This window comes from Arvicanthis niloticus, chromosome 3 (genome assembly GCF_011762505.2).
Source record: "Arvicanthis niloticus isolate mArvNil1 chromosome 3, mArvNil1.pat.X, whole genome shotgun sequence".
Taxonomy (NCBI): domain Eukaryota; kingdom Metazoa; phylum Chordata; class Mammalia; order Rodentia; family Muridae; genus Arvicanthis; species Arvicanthis niloticus.
The window spans coordinates 10,266,800-10,282,408 of NC_047660.1; positions in this window are offsets into that span (position 1 = coordinate 10,266,800).

Here is a 15,609-nt window from a genome sequence, read left to right on the forward strand (position 1 = left end):
TCCATTCATAACCACACATTGTTGGATTAACTGAATCTCAGCCTGTAAGTAAGCTATTTTAATAAATTATCCTTCTGCATGTAGACAGAGAACCACTCTATAAATTCTGATATTGTAGAGTACCCTGACTAATACAAATATTAAATTTTCATAGTACTAAATTTTATTTTGTAGGTATGTGCATGAAGCAAAATGCATGAAGCATGATGGAACACACTGTAAATGAGCCTGAGTGTTTGGAGTCACAGCTGATATTTTGTTTGAATTATTAAAGCATTATATTTGTTTTCATTGAAACAATTACTCTATTAAACATTACTTTTTATAAATTAACATAAAACATATTGTTTATACTTTTTATTTTCTAAATAGTTTATGATAAAATTTGAAATGGGCCAAGCACATGATTTGATCAAATGTGATTCATACAATGCAAAAGTAAATGTGTTTAGGTTTGCTTCATTATTAAAACATAAAATATCCAATGTATGAATCTTATTTGTATAGCCTCATGCATACTCATTCATACCACACAAACAAATCAACATTCGACACATTCCACATTCCTATAAGAAAACAGTAATATGAGAGAAAAATACTTCAGAGTGTTTTCTTTTTGAGATAATTGGTCAAAAGGACTAATTTCTAAACTCTTTAAGAATAATTTTCAGGCCAATTATTTATAACTGATTGCTGATGCTGTTAACAATTATCAGAGTTGTTGACTCTTTGAGAGACTTTTTAAACCCTTTAAGCACATCAGAAGCCCAATTACATCTGAGTTATTCATGAAATGTTACCTTTCACATTCTCTATTGATACAAATGGCACTGCCATTAGAAGTTGTTTTAATGAATGACATTTCACCTAAAAAAAAACTGCTACAACACTCATTAATGTCAACAGAAGAAATCAAACTTTGCCAATTTACATATGAATATTGTTTATCAATTGTAGTTAATGTGAAGACTTTTGATAACATTTCAGTTTATTTTTTTCTAGCCACCAATTAATAAACCTTACAGACTATTTTAATAAATACAAATCATTAAAACACATATAGCAGGCAAATATATATATATATATATATATATATATATGACTCATATCATTTGAAAAATATCATTTTTTGTTTTGTTCTTAAAACTTAAAAGCAATTGTAATATACCACTTGAATTATATCATAAAATAATTTTGTTTCTGAACTTTAATCTGAACTTTGAGATATTATATTAAGTTTATTCTTTGATAGAATTTTTCAGACATAAACACATTCTGATTACTCTTACTCTACACTTTCTGTCACTCCTTTCATCATTTGTACTAAGCAACAGCCTCTAGACATAAAGAATGGCTTCCCAGCATTGCCTTCAGAAACAATGTGCCCTACAGCCCAGCTCCTAGACAAGCACACACAAGCACACAAACACATGCACACAGGCACACATGCATATAGGCATGTACGAATGCATACACATACAGCTGTAACTTTCTGCTACTTTCCTATGTGTATATACATGTCTTCTAATCCCTCTTAATGCTCTCAAAGGTCATTGCACAAGAAGCTTGCCCCCCTCACTCCCTGTTTGATTACAGCACTCTCAACTTGTTGAGACATGACTCTACTTTTCTGCCTCACTTTTCTTACAGTAATCCCACACTCACTTTTGATTTTTGTTTGGTTGTTGTTACTATTGCCTGAACCATTGAGCTAAATCATGGCCATCTGCATGTCCCTTAAAGGGGAACTATTTTCAGGGTTACCAGTGAATGTATAACTTAGACAATGTGTGCCCCTATGCCTGAATCTTTCCTTAGGATATAGTTCAATAGTGAGAAGGAAGGGACCCTGAAACCTTCTTTTAACATCCTCTGACCTTTAATTTGCAAATTTCTCATGCCGACCCAATGCAATCAGACATAGTTGCTGAGATTTTTTGTTTTGTGATCTCTTACATTACAAAATGAAACTGGTTGTTTCTCTAATGAGTTAAAAAATTAAAGACAATGGTCTCTCTGCCCAAGAATCAATAGTCAATCTTTCCTCAGCAATGGGTAGGGTGCCATGAGCCCTTCTTCCATCCATAACTGAATTCTGGCAGCCCTAGTTTTATCTAGGCACAGTGCAGAACACCTTGAGTTTATGATTGTGATTGCTATGCCAATGTTATATTCAAAAGACCCTGACTGGATTATTTTTCTTTGACAGTGAAAGTATGAAAAGGTAGAAAAATATGAAGTATAGCAGGTTGTAGCAAAGAAAGCTCAATCACAATAGACATCAACTGCTGAACAAAGGCAATTATTAGGGGTAAGGAAATCCCCATACAGCAGACACATGAGATAAAGTCCCTTTACAAAGATAAAGCTGGGACAGTAAGCAAACAGACCCAGTCTGGGATTTTAAAGCCTCTGAATAGTCTTCTGTCCCTACTTGAGGATTGGTCAGTTTGAAGATAGGAAGGATGTTTACTGGTCCAGAACTACTGTGTCGCAAGTCCTGATTCTGCCTTTAAGTCTTTGAGCAGATCTATCGGCAGGACCCTACTGGTGGGCAATGAAAGCTTCCTGACATTTCAACTGTGGAGGTTGAAGAAGAATCTGGCCATGCCAGGAAATTTTCACCTCTGTTAATCTGCTATGATCCCTTTTCCTATCTGTGTGACTACAATTCTGTCTAACGCCTGGTCTCTCATCATGACTAGAAGTAACATTTTGAAAACTTATCTCCATCATCTGGTTATTCCATCCTTCTTCCTGTTCTGTGATGTTCTCTAACTCATAAAGAACCTGAAAAAATTGTCCTATTTGGGCCTGTTAGGGTACAATCTACAGAATGCTTGTTTGGTGTCCTCTCAGTCTGGACTCTGATATGATAAACAGAAGCATTGCCGGTGGGCAGACTGAAGGCTAAAGTTATCATTCCTCAGCAACTTGTAAAAATGGTTTCTTTTGGTCAGGATCCATTTCTTCTACTAGTTCCCTCTACCTCCAACAGACAGGGTATCTACAGGGTATCTAGCACAAGCCTGTAACACACACCACAGTCCATATGTTAGTCTCCTAGCCCTTCTGGCCAGCAAAGCTCCACCACCACTACTCTGACTCCTAGGCTGTTTTAGCTCACACATCAGCTGTCTCCCCACAGCTATCCCCTTTAAACTCTCTTTAAAACCAGCAAGGTTCTCTGTTTTTGCTTAGCTCTGCTTCCAAAGAGATAGCCATTGTTAGCTTTGAATTTTCTAAAGACTTTTTCTCTTTCTTTTTGCTGTTCTCTCTACCTCCAGAGAGGTACCCATGGCAGCCTTGGACTGCCACAAATAAACCTTTCCATCCATGGCATGGACCTAGTTTACTGATTTCACTGTACCCTGGTTTATCACTCAACAATCACTTGTACTGAGGATCTAAAACAACAGAAAGGCTCTGCATTCACCACCAAGAGAAATTCCTTTGATAAATGTGGAGAATAGCATTTGTGTGTAGTTGTAAACAAATGTTTAGAAAGAATTTTAAAGCCAAAGCCCTGTAAATTTATAAAAAGCAGCATAGAAATTTATCTCCTCCTCAAATAAAGGACTTATATATTATAACTGTTCTCTAGTGGATTAGAAATTACCCATATCTGACCCTCCAAATCTTAAAATATCATTTTAAACTAATCTTAGTTGACCTGAAGATGAATTCATTATAATTAACTACACTTTTTGTTATAAAACCTTTTGGAAATATACAACAAGAATGATGTCCTTCAGATTTTACCTTTAATTTCTGGGGAAAATATATTGGTTTGAAAAAGATAAGTAGGCAAAGATAGCTTGCTATTTTTTAAATAAAACTTAAGAAGTTATCTCTAATCTTTGCTCAATTCTATTGAGTTAAAGGGCTTTAGAGACTTTACGAGTTTGCTGTGACATTCTCCATGTGTAGCAGGTGGTTGATAGAGGGCTGTTTATTCTTTGGAGAGAGAATACAAAGAGTTAGCATTCTGGGCTTGCAGTTGAAAGGGATGTATGGACCATACCTTCAAAGCAAAGGAACATCTATATCTCTGGAGCCTAAAAACAAGAGATAAACAGCTACAACCTGAAAAGATAGACTTACATATTTAGGTATTGAATTCAGAGCAGTATTTGAAGGTTCAAAGCTAACATCTGTGAACAGGCAGCTAAAGCTGCAGACATTGTAGACCTTTGGATGTTTGGACCTTAACACCAGGTCTCAGGAACATGGTTGGCTTGCAGTGATTTCTTTTACAATCTGTAGCTATCCTGTTTCACAGTATCGTAGCTGCTTGACTTTCACGGTGTTAGTTTTTGCTGTGTCTTTATTTACTAGTGCTTTACGTGCCCTTCTTAGTCTCCAGAATCTCTGTTTTTGTTGGTTTGGTTTTTTTTTCTGTATTGTTTTGTTTTTGAGAGAGGATCTCTATTCATGGCTTTGGCAGCCCTAGAACTCACTATGTATGCCATGCTGTCCTCAAAATCACAGAGATCCTCTTCCTCCCAGGTGCTGAGATTTAAGGCATGTAACATCTTGCCATGGAAGACCCTTACTTCAAAGTGAGAAGTAGGCTAGCACCTCTTGAATTTGGAAGGGATTGAAGATACCATTTGTTGCACAGGTCTTGCAGCTAATTGCCTATGGTTACTGGCTTAGATAACTTTACCCATAATAAAGACTATGATTATGGAATACAACACTAACCAAGGAAAAAGTTTATCAGGTCAAATATCACAGTACAATATATTTGTGTCTAGTAAAACTCAACCTACTTATAGAGCTAGATGAAGCATTTGATCTATTTACACTCAGTTTCTAGTACCACAATCATAGGCACATTCATGGTTTCTAGATCCACGAAATACAATCTCACCTTTGTTCCACTCTAAAACTTCACATGGATCTTGTCTCTTTGCTGCAACTTTAAGCTTTATACATAAGAGCAGAATTCCTCTTTCATCTCCAATCCTGAAGAGGATTGCTATTCTGAGATTCAGGGTAACTATAGATGAGGTCTTCTCAAATGTTGTTTCATGTTTATAACTGCAGTAAAGTCTCCTCTATGCAGTATAGCCTGTCAGGCAGAGGTGTAGTTGCTGCATAGTTTCTTTGGGCAACAGACCTGGATATACCTATCACTAAAATGTCAATGATCTTTACAAGTAAAGTAGCATTTCCCCACAACAGCTATGGAGTATTTAAAGCACAGGGGTGACTTGATTAAAGTCTAACTATATTGTCCAAGGAGGCTATTAGGTTGGAAGTCCATCTAATAAGGAACAGGGCATGAGAGAAGGACCGTGATCCTTCAGTTAATGGACCTGGTAGCTTACTTCTGACCATTTTCTTCACTTAAAACTTCACATAATGCTTATATAAAAAATAGAACATGACTTAACATCCTCAATGATTCTTAACAGTATTTAAACTCCACCGAAAAACTCCAGAAAGGGTGTGGACCTTCTGATCTGTTTCTGCAGAGAACAAATATTTGGCAATTAGAACTACAAAAAATTAAAAAAAGAAAAAAAAATGTGCTTTCTCAGATCTTCATAGAGGGAGTCAGGAGTCAGGAATGTGTGTACCTGCAGGCAGGTTTCATCTTCCACAGAGACTGAAAGAATATGGTTCCATTTACTTGACAGTGTCTTGAGACAACAAAGGATGTCTTCCCAGGTATTTCAGAAAGACTGGCTGTAAAACCACAAAGAATCTTTTAAGAAATAGGTTCACCTTAAAGAGACAGAGAACATTTCTTAAGTTTTCTAAGCAAATACTCTGGGGAGTTAGAATCTAGAGTTAGGCATGAGTCTTTCCTGAGATCTTTGTCTTAGAAGAACGTTAGATGATTTGGTTATTTTTCTAGTTATTAACAGTATCTCTAAATATTGGAGAATATGTGGTCTTGGTGCAGCACAGTTCCAATGTCTACCTGTAAGTAAAACAGTACACTTGCTATTTGCTGTAAATATTTCTAGACTTATTGACTTAAAATATCATCCACATTATGTTAGATGTCAAATACATACTTTTAATCTTTGGTCATGGGATATAATTTTATATTATGAAAATCTCAGTGTCATAACCTATACAACCTAAGGCTCAGCATCTTTGGGGTGGGATAGACAGATTGTGAGACCCTGAAGAATGGGAACTTGTTATATGATAACTCCTTATTGACAAGGCAGAGATGTTCCTTCCATGAAGGCTAAATGATAGGGTTGTGTGAATAAGACCTGCAAAGACCATAGCAGTTGACAGGCCAATATAGATGGACAAAAATTTCACAAGATCCAACCATAGATGAAGAGCTTTAGTCAACAGCAATTGAGGGAGAGGCATATACTTTTGTTTTCTTTTTAATGAGACCTTATCTTACTTTCTCTCTCTCTCCTCTCTCTCTCTCTCTCTTCTGTTTCTCTGTCTTTTTGTCTCTCTGTCTCTGTCTCTCTTTTACCTGTGTATGTGTATGTATGTGTGTATGTGTCTATGTGTATATGTGTGTTTGTATATGTATGTGTGTGTCTACGTGTGTATGTAATATTATTGGAATACATTATAGCCATTAGGATTTTAACTAAATATAAAAGTTGTATTGTATATTAAAAAACATCTTCACCTTACTGTAAGTTGTTAAACATAAATTAAGGTGTAAGAACCTAGTCTATCCTCTTTGACTATACAAATAATGGATCTTTCTTGCCAACTAAGTCTTCTTGCAAGAAAATTATTCATTGAAAATATATCTATATGCAAGCTTCACATTTTTCATGATACACTATGAAAGATGAGCTTTGTGGTTAATTATATCTTCAATATGTTACTTTATAAGATGTATTCATTCAGATAAAAATACACTGGAAACAGACATATTAACAGTAACTATAGAAATATAAAATCAGATATTAGTCTAGCAAAATGTAAAAGTTAGTTTAGGTTTTTATAGTAATCTGAATATTTTGAATATTTATATGCAAAGTATTTTCATATTGTACAGTGACAGCTCACAGATATCCACAACCTGGCTATTGTATCACAAAGCACACCCTAATGAATGTTCAATTCATGTTGAATGTTCAATGTTTTTGTATGGTCCTCTTACAAACAACTAGAAAATAATTAAGATATTCCCTTCCTCTTTTAGTTATTTTATTTTCTTTTATCTCAGGTACTTTGGTTTTCATCATTTTTTTGTTTTAAAATTTTGACATTAATATTTTAAAATACATGTAAGTCATTCACAGGCAAGTAGTAACTATAGTAACTTTTTTAACTTCAGCAAATTGAACTCCAGCATAGTTAAAAGAACTTTTGATATAGCTAAAAATGAATTTTTTTCTATGTTTTGACTAGTTTGTGATCATGGCGATGGAGATAGCTGTTTCATGTATCTATTTACCTATCTGCCTCTTTCTAACCTCTCTTATTTTTATACCAACCTTTCAGGTAATCTTTCAGTCTTACTTTCTGCCTTTGAAAGGATTAAAGGAATATATTAGTATAGGAAAAGAAAAGGGCAGATAAAGTGACTCCCATTGTGGTCTCAACAGTTGGCAGGCCTAGCCAAGAGCATCAGTAGTTTCAAGACCATCTTAGGGTGTGTACTAAGTTCATTAACAACTTAAACTACAGAGTGAAACTGCATCTTAAAAATCTAATGGATAAAACACACAACAAACAAAAAAGTAAAATAAGTTAGCAGTACAGAGTATCTTAAGTTTCTCAGGAGTCATTGTAGATTTTAAGGCTCAAGTTTCTCGCAAAGAAGACATCTGTTAGGGCTGAATGCCAGTACTTCTTGAAGCTCTTATAGTCAACCAGGGAATATATTCAAAACTATTCAAAGGATGTTTTGATACTGTATTCATCTTGAAATTTACAAAATATTTATTAATTTGGTAGGAAATTTACAGCTGCTGTCTACCACATCTGGTGACAAGCAATATTACAATGTAGTCCAGATGCTGTGCTTTGTTCGAGGTCCCTAGTGCACATTTCGACTGACATCTCTAATTTCTTCAATATGACACATCACATCCAAAAGGAAATTGAGAGTATAGAGAGGGAATGAGAGAGAGAAAGAGAGAGAGAGAGAGAGACAGAGAGAGAGAGAGAGTTTAAATTATAATAGTTAATTTTCAATGGAAAGAAAGAAATATATCCCTGTGAACTATATTTGGTGTATATACACTCTGCTATATACACTCTGCTGTTCCCTTATAGAGTAATGAAATCCAGCCATTGCTTTTAGTAGTTCACAAAGAAGCTATTAAAATTGAATTATTCTAATGTTAAAATGACCAGTACTAGAAGCAACAATACAGCAATTTAGGTGAATATTCACAGACGCCTAGAACAACAATTCTCCTGCCTTATTTTTGACTCTTTTAGCAATTCAGAACCAATTGCCATTTGCCTGTTGAATGCAGATATACATTTTGCTAAAGGCCTTTTCAATTTCTTCCCAGATAATGACTTACAGATCTCAATTGTGTAGAGTATATTGCCTTTTAAAATTCCACTCATATTTCTTGCTTCTTTTTGATTCCCAAAGCATGCCCTCCAGGAATTATAAGCTTTTGATTTTCTGTTTCTTTAAAACTACTTATAAAATTAATGTTATGTACACTGTGCTTGTCTTTCCAAGATAATGTACTATATTTCTATCTCTGTGTCTCCTTATATGTAGTATGTCTGTATTATATTTGAATAAGTATCATTTTGTGATGAAACATATTACTCATCATATCTGCCCACATTTATAACTTACCAAAAGCAAAACTATAAAGTTGAAAATGTTCTAAGTGGCACAACACTAAAGCATCTCATATTCCTTCTTTTTTTGTATTTTATATATCAAATTTCTGAAATCATGTTGTAGCTTTTCATTCCAGGAATTGTGTTATTGATGTATATTTTAGTTGTGGACAGCCATGTAATGATACAAGATGAAATATGGCATATTAAAAAAGTAATCTTGCTAATGTAGCCACCATAAAAATAATATTTTAGAACTTGTTGGGAACTATAGATTCTGAGTCAAATTGTTTTATGGACAAGGGTATTTACTGCCTGCAAACAAAAAAATATTGGAACTGTTTCAGAAAATATAATTATTTGAAATAAAAAAATTTACTTTCAGAAAAACTGAAGCTTACAACCTAAAATGTATATTTTTCATTACTTTCAAATATCCCCCGCACTTATTTTCCAACATACAAAAAGGTCTCAGTGGGAGTACTGTTAGTATATGATAGCATCATAGTCCTGGCATGTTGAGTAGCAACTGTGTTTCCAAACAGAAGTAGAAGTGTCTTCTACTTCTGCTTAGGACTTAGAAAAATGCAGCAAATATTTTTACATGTCAAACCTCACTAAAAATTCTAGACTTTCTGATGAAAAAATGGTACGTTTTTCACCATTCTCATGAATAAGACAGTATTTTATTTCTGGCAGTGATATTTAATTACAAGAAATAAAACATTGTATTCAAAGCTAATACATATATGTGGAATATTCTGGAGAATTTCTATGAAAAATAACCTTCAAAATAAAAAAAAATGATTAGAGTCCAAAATTAAAGTTTATGTGTGAAACTAAACTATGACTTTGATAGTAACTATAGTGATTAACACAAATATCAGACACACACACACACACACACACTGAAAGAGAGAGAGAGAGAGAGAGAGAGAGAGAGAGAAAGAGAGAGAGAGAAACAAATGGATACACACAGAGAGACACACATACACAGGCATATATACAGATAAACACATTCACACAGGCACACACACATACAGACATGCACACAGAGACAATGATACACACACACACACACACACACACACACACAAGTACACACACAATGTACACACATACAAATTATATATAGAATTGACCCCATAAATCTGTCCTAAAAAACATCTCAGATGAAATGCAGATATTGCTTTCCTGTGTACTAACTTAGGGCACAGAATAATCCCAGGAAATATTAGTTGTTTGATTTTTTTTTTTTTAGAGTATAGTAGTTATCCATTAATCCAATTAGTTAGTAATGGGTCACATTTCCCTTGAGCATATAGACATTTAGTGACAGTAATTAATACCATGAAAGAACATACTTCTGTTTACAATAAGGAAGTAGAAAGGTCTAATTTGTGTAGGTAACCATACATGTTCTGATTTGCTTGTAAAATAAACAGTTTTCAAAGTTTGATTGTTGTTGTCAATGCTATTTGAATATCATTAGTTGAAAGTGTTATTTTTCTTAAAATACATGAGTGTATAAAACCCAAATATTCTTCAGTGAAATTAACTTTTGGGTCATATGGATAATTAGATAGTTTTTCTACCAAGCTGTAGCCTTCTCTATTCACCATATGAACAGTTTCTTAATTTTCAAGGACAACATCAAAAAGGGCCTTTGAAGGAAGATAGGCTTGGTTTAGGATGAATAGTGAGGAAACATATGGATAATGAAAAATTGTCACTAAGAAGGCTGAGAAACTAGAAAATAGGAGATTAGCTCAATTACCTAAAACACAGAAGGAAAATTGTATTATACAATAGTATGTTAATCCACATTTAATCCCTAATATCAATCACTTAAACTGCTTTTTATCTATATACTCAGTTCTATGAATTTTAAATGGTCATGTTAAAACTTTAAGAAGAGGTAAAATTCGAACTACATTAAAACTTCTATGACAAAGAATTCAGAATGATGAAATTAACATTTATAAGGAAAATTCTAAATAGAATATTTCCATACCTTTATAACTGGCATGTAGGTTACTACTCTTAGAAGACAAGGGACTGAAAACAAAGTGTACTTGCAACACACACACATACACAAATACATACAAAATAACTCTTCATATATAGTCTTTTTCATATAATTATAATCTATATTATGTTTTGTGATAGAGAAGTTTGTATGCTTCAGAAGAAAGACATTTTGTTACTGTTGTTTAATTGTTTATTTGTTGTTTGTTTGTCACACAATAATGTTTGTAACTGCCAAGTATCATCTCTTATATTTGAATTTGGGACCGTTCTTTAATGCCCAAATCTGTATGTAAGTTGTAATCTCCAGGACCTCAGAAAAGACCGTAAGTGGATCCTGAGTATTTAAAGTAGCAGTTGAATTAAGATTAAATCATTAAGACAGGGACTAATAGAAAGGAAACATGACCTTACACCTAACAAGGCATTTGTGCATAACATGAGGAGTTTATGTGATACATGAGAAGGTTGTGCCAAATGGCCTAGCAGATAAAAGCCTTTGCCATTAAGGCTGATAACCTCAGTTCAATCCACAGGAACCACAAGGTAGAAGAAAAAAACTGACTCCACAAAATTGTCTTCTGATATCCATGCTCTGGCTGTGGAATATGTATGTACACACACACATACACACACCACACACACACACACACAAAATACACAAATACCCACATACACATACCCACACATTAAATAAATGAATAAATCTAATAATAAAATGATAAAGGGGATATTGCCACCTACCATTCAGAGAGAGAGAAGTGAGAAGCAGTTGAGCCTGCATATATTTTGTACTCATAAAACTAAACGCCAAAACAACAAAAACAAAGGCAATGAAAAATTAGGGAATAGAACTAAACAGAGAGTTCTATGAAGATGAACTGCAAATAGCTGAGGTATGCTTTTTTAAAAAAATATTCATCATAATTAGTCATTAGAAAAATGAAAATAATTGGTCCCTCATGATTTATTTATACTCTGTCAGAGAGGCTAAAATTAGAATAAAAAAGACTAAGCAAAGAAAAGAAAAAAGAGAAAGAAAGAAGATGTAGAGAAAAGGGAGCAGTGACTCGGTGCAGGTAGGAGTACCAACTAGTATAGTCATTCTGTAAATGAGGGTGCAGCTTCCTGCAAAAGCTCACACTAAAGCACTAACATATGAAATGATATAGTGATATTGTTTATGTGCACATTCTGAAAAGATTCTCTACTCCAATTTGGAAAAACTTGCTTATCTATATTTTTTGTTGCTCTGCTATTCACAGCAATAAAGTGATTAGTTGTTCATGAATTGATGAATGGATTAAGAAAATTTAGTACTCATATCCATTAGAATATTTTTCAGGCTAAAGAAAAATGGAATTAGCAAGTAAATGAATGGTGCTTGAAAAAATATTTAGGAATGAGTCAACCCACACTGAGAAAGACAAAACATGCATATTTCATTTTAAATATGAATACTACCTTTGAATCCTAAGGATTCCCATAGGTATACATGTATCTAAAAGGACTCCCACAGAAGTCAAGAAAGTAGTTTAAAAGGTCCTGGATGGTCTTTCATCATATGCAGGTTGTGTGGTGATGAGAAAGTACAATCATGGAACAGGAATGGGTTAAATGAAATAGGAAATGTAAGGTCAGGGTAAAGGTTCATGAGGAATAACTTGTACTAAAGCACTTGGAAAAGCCATATGAGAAATTACTGAAAGAGCCTATAAAAGAAAGATCACCTTTTGCTGACAATATATGCTACTAAATAAAAGTCCCAGTGAAAAATATAGGGTATTTCATTTTATTGTTTTTGGTCAGTGATTCCTTTAAATAATACAAGATACTGACATCACCATTTATAGTAAAATATTATTCTGAGGTAACTACATACTTGAACCTAGGCATATGTAGAAAATAATCCTGGTCTGGCACTGGAAGTTTCATTCTTTCTGACTATGCATCTTTCAATTCTCTTCAGATAAGCTTCTACATTTCTTCTTCTCCTTCTTCTCCTTCTTTTCCTTCTTCTCCTTCTTCTCCTTCTCCTTCTTCTTCTCCTTCTCCTCCTCCTCCTCCTCTTCCTCCTCCTCCTCCTCCTCCTCCTCCTCCTCCTCCTCCTCCTCCTTCTTCTTCTTCTTCTTCTCTTCCTCCTTCTCCTCCTCCTCCTACTCCTCCGCCTCCTACTCCTCCTACTCCTCCTCCTCCTCCTCCTCCTCCTCCTCCTCCTCCTTATTCTTCTTCTTCTTCTCTTCCTCCTTCTCCTCCTCCTTCTCCTCCTCCCCCTTTTCCTCCTTTTCCTCTCCTATTCCTCCTTTTTCATATGTGTAGCAGTTGATGATGAAAATAGAAATAGTCAATGCCCAGATATTTGCACATTAGTGTTTTCTAAAAACTCTAATGTTTTTAATAAGGATCATTAATTTTAATGTTTTAAATAGGGATCATTGTGGAAGAAGGGAAAGTAATATTAGAAGAGCAAAACAGTGAAAATCTTCAGTGAAGCATTAATTTCTGGAAATCGTATCATCAATGCAAACATAAATCGCATGAGTTGTGACTCCATACATAAGTCTCAACCTGCATGGCCTAAGTGCAAAAAGAGTGATGAAGCCACAACTTGTTTTGTGTTGTTCATGACTGCTTGTGGAGAGACGGTCAATTTTCTGTAGGAGTGACACCACTGAGAGGGTCTAATAGAAGGTCCTACATCCATGCACATGCTGGTAACACTGTGTATTCACTGTGTTTACAATAAAGCACATAAATTTGGGATGAAAAACCATGTGAAATACAGAAGGAAAGGTATAGAGAAGTTAATGGGTTGGTGGGAAAAAAGAAAGATAATTTTGTTTAATAAGATTAGCCATTTTGTAGTTTATAATGACCTCAAAATATACAAAATGACCAAAACAGTAGACCTAATTCAATTCAAGCATGTTTGTGTTTCTGTACACTGGTCTTCAGGCACCCAAAGGGCTCTCTTCTGAGCACTGTTTCACTGAAGTATACTGAGAGCCACAGAACACAGGTAATTCTTGATGATAATGATTGGACCTTGCCAAGCAAAAGACTTTCTCTTTCAGTTAAACCCAATGGATATTTCAATACTACTCTGTGGTGAAAAGCCTCTAGCAATCACCACAAAAATGTTCTTCCTATCAAGGCCTTGAGCAGTAAAATGTCTTCTAATAGAATCTATGAGACTTTAGCCACAGATAGTTAGTTAGTAGTATGAAGACTAACAGCTTTCTTTCTTCAGAGATATGAGTAAAGCATGCAAAAATGAAACTAAATACATTCTGAAATTTAGATTAATGGAATGAAAAAAATTCATATTTTATGTTTTATATACATTCATTATATGAATTCAGTATTTTACATGTTATGTGAATTTAAGTAATAATATGACATATATATAATATGTAGAATATACTATTTAATATCCTTATTTAGACACTCATAATTTAAAGAAATATAAAAATATAAAGTGAACCCTTTCAATTACCTGTGTTCTCATTAGCACATAAGAAGTTTAAAGATATTGGGAAGTATTTCTTTAACAGAAATTTAAATGCAATTTTAATAAAGTTAAGATAGTCTATATAATTCTGAATATTTTTATTATTTTATTTATTTAATTTTAAATGTTGTCCACCTTCCTGGTGCCCCCTCCATGAACCTCCCATCCCAGCCCCTCCTTTTTCCTCTAAGAGGGTGGGTGGCTCATCTACCCACCCACCGACTCCCATCTCACCCCTTTAGCATCACCCTTTTCTGAGACATTAAGCCTTTACAGGATCAAGCACGTCCCCCTCCCACTCAGTACAGACAAGACAGTCCACTGCTACATATATAACAGGAACCACTGACCAGCCCATTCATGGTCTAGGTTGGTGGCTTCGTTCCTGGAGCTCTAAGGTTATCTGGTTAGTTGATAATTATTGTTCTTCTATGGGGCTGCAATCCCCAGATGCTTCAGTGCTTCCCCTAAGACTTCCATGGGGGTGCCTGTGCTCAGTCCAATGGAATAAGATGGCTATAAGTATCTGAATCTTTCTCAGTCACATGCTTGTAGAGCCTCTTGGAGGACAGCCATGATAGGCTCCTGTCTGCAAGCAAAACATGGCATCAGTAATAGTATCAGTGTTAGGTGCTAGTGCAAGAGATGGATCCCAAGGAAAGGATAACCTTTCCTTCGGACTCTGATCCAATTTTGTTTCTGCATTTCCTTTAAATAGGAACAATTCTGGGTCAAAATTGTGAGATAGGTGGGTGGCCCCAACCCTCAACTGGGGGCCATGCCTATCTACTGGAGGTGATTTCTTCGGGGTTCATATCCCCAGTGTTGGGCATTTCAGCTAAGATTTTCCCCATGGGGTTCTAGGATCAACTCACATTCCTGGTGTCTGGGACTTTGAAGAGGTTCCCTCTATCCCCCAACTCATATTGCTGCATATTTGTATTCATTCTCCTGGACATCTAGGCTTTTTCCTGTCTCTGCCCATACCAGATTATGCCCTATTTTCCCCTCCTCTTTACAACCTATGCCCCTCCCTCCCTCCCTCTGCCTTCTATCATTATTTTGCTTCCTCTTCTAAATAGGACTGAATCATCCACACTTAGACCTTCCTTCTTGCTAAGCTTCCTATGGTCTGTGAGAGTTGTATCATGGGTATTCTGAACTTTTTGGCTCAACTTATCAGTGAGCACACGTCATGCGTGTCTTTTGGGTCTGTGTGACTGCACTCACTACATTTATCTAGTTCTGCCATTTGTCTCCAAAGTTCATGATGTCATCATTTTAATAGCCAAGTGATATTCCATCATGTA